This window comes from Osmerus mordax, chromosome 13 (assembly GCF_038355195.1).
Source record: "Osmerus mordax isolate fOsmMor3 chromosome 13, fOsmMor3.pri, whole genome shotgun sequence".
Taxonomy (NCBI): domain Eukaryota; kingdom Metazoa; phylum Chordata; class Actinopteri; order Osmeriformes; family Osmeridae; genus Osmerus; species Osmerus mordax.
In genome coordinates this window covers 2,909,836-2,921,079 of record NC_090062.1, presented here as the reverse complement: position 1 = coordinate 2,921,079, position 11,244 = coordinate 2,909,836, and positions in this window count along the sequence as shown.

Here is an 11,244-nt window from a genome sequence, read left to right as displayed (position 1 = left end):
CATTTTGCATTTTGCCATTGTACAGTAGAAACACAGACAGTTTCACGAGACATGCTAGTACCTTTGTAATTGATTGCAGCTCCCTCTTAATGACTCGTGTCCTGCATTACACAAGTGATGCCAACGTCTGCCAACCTAACCCACTGACGACACTCTCCTCCACAAAATGGGTTTGCTTGAGCTTGTCACTTCAGACTCTGATGCGGGTCCTCTCCCCCTTGTCACCCCACTGCTGTACAACGACTAAGCCCCCAGTCCCCCTGCTGTCCCCCCTCTCCCAGGGACAGTCCTGCAGACCCCCCCCAGCGCTCCAGAGCGCTGATTCTCTCTGAGCTCCTTTGAAGAGCAGAGTGGAGAGGGTGTGACTGTGGACCTCGATCCGAGGATCATTGATTCGGCAGGCCTAGGTCTAGAGCCATACCCGATCAGCTGAATGTAAATGATCCCAGGTGGGCTTTGATCTCCGCTCTGCCAGACAGCATCAGTGTGCGACATGAGAGGGATGGGGGGAAATGGATGCAGAACATTTGCCAATAATCCACTTGAGAGAACTCCATTTTGACCAGTCAGTGGATATTGATTGAAGTATTCTACTTTATTCAGATGATTATTCGTGTTTTTTTTTTTACATATATGTTCATGTTTGTGTGACCACGGCACAGTATCTTCTGATGATGTATCCCCCATATTATACATCCTGAATCTCTAATGTGCAAGTAAAGTTGTGTGCTGATGTGAGTGGTTAAGCCACAGCTTAAGCCAACAATTACTTCAGATTCTTCATCTGTGAAACATTTCTAAATGACAGAAGTTCACAAAGTTGTTCAATGACCAATGCATGACAATACCTGAAAACTAAGCAGGACACAAAACGTTAATATGCAGTCAGTTGAACAAGTCTTGCTTCCACTGCTACATATTTACTATTGATTGGGTCAGTGTGGGCGAGCTGTTTTTCATTCAAATGTATATAGGTAGAAAAAGACCTGCTTTCAGAAGACTATCAGTGAAGCACATCATCATAAGTATTTTTTTTTAATGTTGCGCAGTCCAGAGAAAAGTAAATACAGCTGGCCCTCACTGTGTTCTGAGCATTTACTAAATTTTATTTCTGAGAGGGAAATGTATTGCATGCCTACTTCTGTTGTGAAGATGTGTTGTACAGTCAATTCTTTTGGAGTACGTACGATATGCTGATATGCAAGCCTGCCTTTACACAAAACGTCATGTAGTGGATGCTCTTTCTCTTGCATTTAAGTCAATAAACCCAGACATTTAACTGCATACTGCTTTGTTCTTCAGTCGTAACCCCAAATTGACAAGACCTTCTCTCAAAACCACTTCTCTCATCTCTCTCAACTATTTTGGATGCAATATTTTTCTTTCTTTCTTTTTTATTTGACTGTTGTGCGCATGTTGTAAAAACAACTCATATACCACTTCTATCATTTGTTCTCTAAAACGTATTGCCTTGTATGGTTCAATAGAGATTGGAGGCACCTGGTGAGACAGTGCTGTGGTTCTTGTGTGATTTCCCTTGTGTAGTGCATGCTTTGGATGTATGGCTGTACAGTGGACACACCCTCTCCCCTTGGGCCAGGTCGCATGGCTGGATGGACTAGCCGGGGTTAAGACTGCTCTTGAATTCCGTCAGACCTTTCCTTTCATTTAATAGCTATTGTGTGGAGAGCGCTGAATAACTGCTGTTTCCATGGTGACTGCGGCTTGTTAGGAGTCTTGGGTCTGTGTTGTGGGAGAACCAGGGACAAGATGCAGGAAGGAGAGAGAGAGAGGGGTGAAGAGTTTATGAGTGTGGTGGAGGAGGTCTTGGCCCTGAATAGAGAAAAGTTTCTCTTTAGAGTATGCTGGGGGGAAAAAACAAGAAGCCTTGATTGTATTCCTCAGTGACATCAATGCCAAAGGACTTCCAGAAGCTTCCAAGCTGAGCTGTGTGCTCCAGGCTACTGGATGAAGATTCGACTAAAAGTGAATCCCTAGTTGGTCGGCTGTTCATTTCCATTTCTCATACTCAGAAAAGCAGAGAACACAGCAAACGTCTATCCATCTCCATGCACATCCTGACCTCCGTGTTTGTTCTGCGGGATGGGGTAATACTCTTTCCAACAACCCCCCTTAGCACCTCACCCTGTGATTTATGGCCACAATTAAACACCACTCAGCACAGCTAAACATGGATGCGATCAAATTAACAACATATTTGTGCCCAGACACAAGGTGCAGTTTACTAGGAAACTGAACATTGGATTACACTGACTTTACTGCAGGAAGGGCCTGTTAGGTTCTTCAAAGCAGGTCAACAGACAGACAAACAGGCAGGCAGGCAGTTAATATATACCGGTAGGTGTTTACATGCCTGGCAGTAAGCTCTAATGAGAAGATAATGTATTGGACATGGAAGGTGGGAGCTGAAATTAGCCGTCTCCTCCTTCCTCTCCTGGGAACAGAAGATCTACCTTTGATATTCTTCCAGCCACATCCTCTCACATCCCCCGACGCACAGTTATCATCTCTGGCACTCACCCTCTTTGTAGTCCAACAATCACATGGATCCACACACACACACACATACACACTCTACACCCATTGAACGATAGACTCTCTAAGATTGCATCTTGGTTGTGGGAATACAAATGTATCTCTCTCGCAAAGCATATTTGGTTTTCTATTTGTTATTCAAGCCACCAATGTAACTACCGTGCATACATACAAAACTCTTGAAGTGGTGGCTGAAAGTACCAACTCGGGTGTGTACTTTAACTGCCACTGGTCCTATGTCACACATTGTTTCTGTTGGAAAACTGTCGGGAGAAATGTGAAATGAATGTGCAGAGAGCTGTGTAGGGACCATCCATTACAACAGGAGAGAGATCAGCGTACTTCATATCTAAGTGGAGAGAAATAGACATCGAAAACCATTAGGCACTGTTAGGCAATGTCAAATTATACTGCCTCAGTTGTCACACACACATGCACACACACACAGGACACCACCAGCGTCCTCTCTCTCTATCTCTTTCTCTCTCTTTCTCTCTCTTTCTCTCTCTTTCTCTCTCTTTCTCTCTCTCTCTCTTTAACTTTCTTTCTTGCACAACGACTAAAACAGGGCAGGTGCCACACACACACACACACCCACAGGCACATACACACATCCATGCAGTAAACTAGGGTACAAAGATGCCTTACCTCTTTGACTAACAAAACATGCACCTCCATAACCTGTCAGTGCAGGCTATCCCATTTTTCCTCATGTTTTGTAATAGGAAATAAGAAACATTTTCAAGAAGATTGGGTCTTCACCTCAAATGCTGTAGGTCTAAAAGTATATTCCCCCCAGATTCAAATCACAAAGGCTTCTCTGTTTCTGTAACAGTGGCTCACTCTCAGAGGAGAACATTAGGAGCTCATGCTAAAGACATGATAGACAAACTTAAACCATGAAATGCGTAGGAATAGTTTAACATGTGTGCTTTCTGAAGCGGTGGTGAAGTTAAAGATGACTGGATGTCATCTTGGTGTCATCAGATCAGATCAGCTCATGTGTCTGCTTATGCGTGAACACAGACTAGGACAGTTCTACTGACATGAATACCTGCCCAGTCAACCATTATCAACCACCCACCAATCATCCAGAAATGGAACGATTGAACTAATGCTTTTATTTCTTAATTTGATGATTTGTAATTAAAATGTTAACTTGAAAGGGCAGTGTGCATGACCTTGGTAGAAACATTTAACTATTTTCATTAAAATTTTTAATGGATTCTTATATGTATAAAAAGCATTTTTTACCACAAAAAAAAGAAAAACAGATTTCTTCTCATTATATAAAAGGCCCAAACGTTAATGCCTGCAGTGGTGCACTGTTTATGTAGACATGAAACAGAACAGTCCCTGAGAAAGCAAAACAAAATCCATGAAAGGGGCATCTTTTGTAACCCCACTATAAAAATATTTTAATAGAGTACTGTTCAGGTCATATCCACGATACAATTCCTATTTCCATGCATAATGTGCAGTACTTTATGACATCAAAGGGTGTAAATCCGTAAGTCATACCACAGTGATGAGCATCATTTATGTAGGTAGGACTATAAAACTATGAATGACATGTTTCCCTGTCCATAAACTCTGTGGTGCATCAGAACACATAGTCTAGTCATAGATCTTTGACCTAGTCTTTCCAAAAAAAACAACCTTTCCAATGCTCACAGACGAGCCAGCGGAAAGATAGAGGTTTTAATGTGGGTTCTCCAGATAAGCAGTATGAATGGTTAGTTTTATCTTATGAGTTCAAAGTATTCGTGTTTTAATCCGCGTGCTGGGTTCCAGGGTATGTAATTAGGCCTATTAAACAGGTTGGTGAGGCAGGTCTTTAACAGAGCTCCGTCTGATGGCTGTGGAGGCTGGTTATCACAGCATCCCTAGATAGGAGGGCTTCAAATGCACCGAAGGGCCAATTAGATGCTGCCTGCCTTACCTTCCGTCGGGTCCTGCATTAGGCTGAATTTCACACAGTATTGTGTCAAAGTCCTATTCAGACTTTCTAATAGGCTAATTCATTGATGCAATGGTGGAATATTTCAGGTATTAACCCTTGTGCTGTCTTCGGGTCACATGACCCAAAGGTTCATAACGAACCATCGTTGTGTTTACCCAATTTTACCCAATACAAAAACAAATAAAAATAATTTTCTTTTAACCTTTGCAATGTGGGGGGTCTGAGACAGCCCAACGGTTAAAAGAAAATGCTTCACTTTGTTTTTGAATGCGGTAAAGTTGTCGCAATACGACGGTGGGTCACAATGACTGATGGGTCAGAATGACCCGAAGATAAACACAAGGGTTACATTTTGAATATAGTGTTGTCCAGTAGACTGTGACCCAGATTATGGTTCTTACTACCGTGTCAATCCTAACAGTGAGCAGCCCTAGCAGAATTAGAAAAGGATTAGTGAGGGCTGAGTTCCAGGTGTTCTAAATACATTCCATCTTCCTTTGTACTCTCCATCCACTCTACAACATCCTATACACCTAATGCGTTCAGACAACTCCTCGTGAAAGGTTGATCCATACTGGAAATATATATATTTTTTTTTTTTTAAAGTATTTTGAGGCTTGCTTGCTGGTTTATCGGGGATTGAGACAGAAGTTATTCTTAGGAGCATTTTCTGTGTACTCACTGCAGCAATTGTGATTTTTTGCGGCTGTGAACTTGATCTAGTTTAAAACCTGTGAGGGCATCATTTTTCCTGCAGCTGGCTTTACATTAGAAAGAAGGATGAACAGGTCATGAGTAAGTGCTAATGTGTTGCAACCCATTCTCTGTATTTTTTCTGAATAAGTAATGAAATTGCAAAACCAATTAAAATTCCCCCAATAGTCTCCAGTGTGATAAATTGACTTAATTTAGTTAAGTCTTGGTCTGTTTCCCCACTATGAAGACAAGAAACTTGGAGCTACAGTGCAACCGGATGCCCACTATGTTAGGAGGCAAATAGCTAGCATGCAAATAAAGATGAATATCATGTCCAAAATAACAATAGTCTTTGTGCATGATTTGAATGTCTTCTTCACAATACATGACATTGATACAGTGTTGTTACTATAGTAATCATTAAAGCATTGCTCATTGTCAAGCAACATTGAAAAGCATATTGTGCCGTCTATTAACCATGTTAATTAGAGGTCTGAGTTGATTCTTGTAAGCCACAGAGTATCCACTAGGGTACAAAGGACATCCCTTAGCAACATGTAACTAAGAGATAAGACATATCTTGACACATTTCTTGAATATTGTCTTTGAGAAACCTTCCAAAGTGAAAAAGCAAAGCTGTAAGATCACCAAAACTTACATCAACTTGTTTTCTCTGCATGGGATTTTAAACACTGGTCCCCAGCTGGCTGGTTCCCCATGACTGTGCCCCTGTCCCTGACCCTACACAACCTTCCTGTCAACAACACAACCGGCACACACACACAAACACTGTCCTGCTGTTCCACTGCAGCACCCATCTCCTTCTGCCACTACCTTCTCACAGTAAACTCAGCCTTGTGACATTTTCACTGTAAAACAGGGCAGGTGCCATGAGTCAACCTCTGAATGTACTATATTTCCTCATTGTTTACCATAATTGCATCCACCTTGCTCTCAGTATTCATGCCATACCTTATATGCAATTACACACACAGATCCATGGTTATTCACTTACGCCCTTTGCTCAGGCACCGGGATGATTAGGAATTCAATTTGTCAATTTGACCCACCACCACAATTAGTAGTGTTTTTATGCAGGGTGTGTTTGTGTGATGGGGGGGGGGGATTCCAGAAAACGGGTTCTGAGTTGTGAATCTAACCCTGAACTCTGAGTTGATTTACCCTAAAATGGGAAACTCAGACTTTTCGATTCCAGAAAAGCTTATTTGAATTAGTTAAATCAACTCAGAGTAAGTCAACTCTGAGTTAAGCGTGGGCATGAGAACTATTAAAAGGCAACATCAATTTAACTCCGATACTAGCATCCACCATGGTACCTGGCGACGAAAAACGTTGTCCTACTTTAACACACTTCAGATAGAAGTGTTAATACGTGTCCATGGTGAATCTGAGCACATATTCCGCAAAAAAGAAACATGGCTGTAGCAGCGTAGGAGAGACAATTGGCGTGGGAGACAATATTGTTTGCCGAGTCAACGCATACATTTGAATGCAGTAGCCAGTCCATTTACATACATTGAACATTTAACCACACTGTCCGTTAATATTATAGGTGAAAAGGGGGTGGATTTATTTAGTAACTTATTGGACTTATTGGCATATGTAATGTTATATGAAATAAACATAAACATACTATGAACAGGTAAGGCATATTTAGCTTAGGCCTATAAGATTGTGATTGTAGACATGATACAAGTAAACTTCAGTTGGTGCCTATTTCAATTTAGCACTAACCTCCAACAGAATGCTTTTCATCACAGGATGATGATGACGATTAAGATGATGGGGGGGGGCACATCGAATTGCTGTCTTATAATCGTCTCCCAACGTAACTAAGCAGATCACATTTTGTTCAAGATCGGTCGTCTGAACCAGGAAAGGACACCCCATGTCTGCCAACTGTATCAGGCTCAGAAAGTGGGAGAGGATAGGTAGAAATGCAGAGTTTGATATGGAAAACCTGCGAGCGAGCAGGTTAGGCTTACAGAGTCAGTTACCATGGACAGGGACCAACAGTTTTCGTTACCTCTCTTTCTTCAGGGTTACCCAATGCAGGGTTTTCAGTAAACCCGTTTTCTGGAATACCCCCCTGGACTGCTCCCAGACCCACCCTTGTTTGTAAGCATCTCCCAGCTTCAAAGCTTCTTCACCCAGAGTTAGAGTAACTGAACTGCATAATCACCAGATGACAAACCCAGTTCTCTAGCAAGAACAATCACAATGCTCCAGCTCCAATTCATCAGTTTTCTGTTGCCGCCGTAAAGCTGTCTAGAAAGCCAATCTCCCACCAGTCCACTGTAGACACAATCATTGTCTTTTAGCTGGTCTGAATGTGTTCCCAGTCCAGGTGTTACTGGTTCCACTATGCCTTCACATTAGTCCTTTCATGCATAGGGGTCACTACAATGGACAGCTATTCAAAACTCTGTTTCTTGTATATGCAGGGGTTTTGGTGGTTTAGTTGAACATCAGCCACTCTAGTGGATGCTTTTGCGTCATCCCATACACTGCTACCCATTGGCCAGTTATTCTAAGTGAAACAACATTTTCGAGATTCCAAGATGGCCGACGGATTTTCAAAAACGCTAGCTAGCACATAAATATCTTCCCAATCCTTCTATAGAAGTAAACCATCATAGGTAAATAAAATGTTGTAACATAAAGTAACTATGAAGGAGCAATACTATTGTAATTGTAAAATCGAAGTATTGCTTTTATTTTGGGAGGAAATTACAATTGATCATCTCTCCACTAAATTGGACATCATGCGTCACTTATCCTGTTGGTTTTTGCTCCAACAACACTCATTTGACTTTATGCTATAGTTATCTGATCAACCAGCTAATTAATAGAATCAGGTGTGTTAGATTGTTGGCGCTAAAACCTACAGGCAGGTAGCTCCCCAGGAGCAGGGTTGGAGACCCCTGTTTTAGATGTTTCTCACACCTGATTCAAATGATTGAGTTGTTATCTAGCTCAGCAGAAGCCTGATAACGACCATTCATTTGAATCAGGTGTGTTGGAGCAGGGGAAACATGCAAGGCAGGGATGTCCCTAAGGACTAGGGTTGAGAATCACTGGCCTACAAGATAGAAGACAGGAGAAAGGATACAATTAGGGTGGGAGAGAGGAGAAAGGAGTGAGTAGAATTAGGCTGGGAGGGAGGAGAAAGGAGTGTCAGTAAAAAGGGAGAGGGAAGAGGCTGAGGAGTCAGAAGATTCTTCATATTTCATTGCATTTCATTGAGAAAAATTGTAAAATATGTGACACAGTAGTTTAACAGCATAATATATGACTTTTCTCATTGGTTTGGTTAATCCATATTTCTTCAGTTTCTTATTTCTTTACAACCCAAACGCATGCTGTCCACCTGAGTGGACAAAAACTATTGTGTATAAAAAATTTGTATATAAAATATATCATGTTCAACTTCATTTTTGTATGCCTAAAGAGGACTAAGAACACATGGGAAAAACTATGGTTGTCATAATTCATGCATGACACGAGCATGGAGTTTTACCACTAAAGGGGACACAGGATCTGCATCCTTGTGGTTAGCGTAGCAGAGAGACAGTGACACCAGTGACGCAGGCAGAAAGGAAGAGGCGCAAATTAAACCAGATCCACATCTGATCTCCACCACACCACTATGGACCTGAGGAGAATCGATGGCATTGATCCTCTTGTAGTAAAAGACCAGTAATGGTGTGTGGCGTTCAAAAATAAGACACCAAGTGCCCCTGTCATGGCTGGAAAAGACCATGTTATTTTGTTCTTTATCAGTCAATTGTGTTAGACCTTTCCACAGACAATAACATGTTACCAGTTGGATTCAGCATTCCATGACTGGAGCTGCCATTCAATGTTCCTCATGAAGGTTGACAAGAATCATGACTCTCAAAGCCAGACTGACCACATGGGTGTTGAGACATTACTAACGCCTGTATGTGTGTGTGTGTGTACAACAAATTTTGTTTCAGACGATGTCCCTAACCGGTTAAGGTGTACAAACTTAGGCAATGCCACATCGACTTCAATCTTACTCCATTCACTCTGCAGTCTAATATCCCTAGCAGCTGATGGAGCTATTTCTAGAGCTGTAACCTCGTGGAAAATATGCAACCGTTTCAGATGGCCCATCACACATTTGATTTAGTCGGTAGCTAATTATTTCTTGATTAAAATGTGTGAGAGATTAAGAAACACTTGGAATAGGAGGACCATGATATCACGAGGGGGGAGTGGGCTGAGAGGAGGACTGCCCTGACTGCTGGGTAAAAGGTTTACCAGGCTACCGATTCAAATGTGTCGGTAATGACAGGCCCCATATCCACATCTGCCAGATGTTCCTGCACAAAGGTACGACTGGTTTGAATTCCCCAGCCAACCATCTCTGCCTGATCCGATCTCAATCCTCTGTCTCCCTGGATGCATTTCTGGCACACACGATGCCAGGACATGTAATGACGAACGTGTAATTGTCTGTTAGCATAGAGTATAGCAAATTCTGTTGCACCTCCAAAGCAAAAGCTTTAACTGTCATTAATACAAGGAACCATGGCATCAAGGGTGATGTTTCCTATTTGTAAAACTGGTGTAGAAAAGCAGATGACCAGGGGGCACAAACTGTTTAGGAAAGCTGTTTGGTAGGACAGAATTACCTTATCATCGTGGGCAGACTAGGGTAACACACACACACACACACACACAGAGACACACACACACAGAGACACACACACACACACAGCCATTGGCTGATGGTGGTAAAATGGGCCATTAGAAGCAGAACTGTTTTATTCCATTACACATAAAACACACACACAAAGCTCATTCAACCTCCTCTTTCTGCTCGAACAGAAAAGGACTAGAATTTAGGAGAGAATTGCAACAGTTTTTGGGTTGTGATGTACGGTAACCTTAAGCCCAAGCCTCTTTACCTCTCCCTCAGCACACCATTATAACCAATAAAACAGTTACAGCACAGAAAAATTGAAGAGAATCCACTTAGGCAGTTTTTTCTCTATCCAACATATCTCCTTCTGGAAAATCGAAAGGAGCCAGACTAGATTTAGTTGGATGTGGATATCACCTCTACAATTTCAGTCAATGATGTGATCTCCTCCACGGAGCAGCACCATATGAAGTTGAAACACCATTGACTTAGACACATCTATCAGCCAGAGAAGACCCAAAGAACAGGCTGATATATTTTACCCGTTCTGGCTAAAATGTTCCATAAGTAAATTATATTTCACAATTATGCAAACATGCTTTAACTCACACACCCTAACATATCCAAACATCGTCCTTTGAAGGGTGATTTGTGGTGGCGTCAGCGCCCTGCGACTTCGATGAATGAGAAGAAAATTGCTTTCCCTACCGGGCTTCCATACACAGAAGCCACGATGCAGCTTCGACTTGATAGCATCGTCACCATTTGTGACAGACTCCAGATAAACGATGATAGCATTAGGACTAACCGTCCTTTCTTTTCCAAGCTGCCATCAAGCACTGCCAAGAGAAGCAGTGGTAAATGTGTTTGATACACAAAAAGCCCTATGTAATGAATGTGCAAGATGATGACAGCACTCTCATTCTTGCAGAGTAATTATCCTCATAGTTTTAGCGAGGACTTTTTGTCTGCTGTGCTTTACACAAGTGTCCATTAGGCTCGCTGCTGTTCACAGCAGTTTGGTAGTCCAGGCCACTGACACAGTCTAATGTCCCGTGGGGATTTATTAATGGGCCTTGTTTCCTCGGACCATTTATAAACCTATTTACATTTGTTCATGTTCACTTTCCCTCCCTCCCTCCCTCCCTCCCTCCCTCCCTCCCTCCCTCCCTCCCTCCCTCCCTCCCTCCCTCCCTCCCTCCCTCCCTCCCTCCCTCCCTCCCTCCCTCCCTCCCTCCATCCCAGATTAGGGGGATCTAGAGACAACTTCCCACAAACTGTTGATTCTGTATCCTGGTCGTCCCCTCTGCTATCTATAGATATATCACGACCTGGC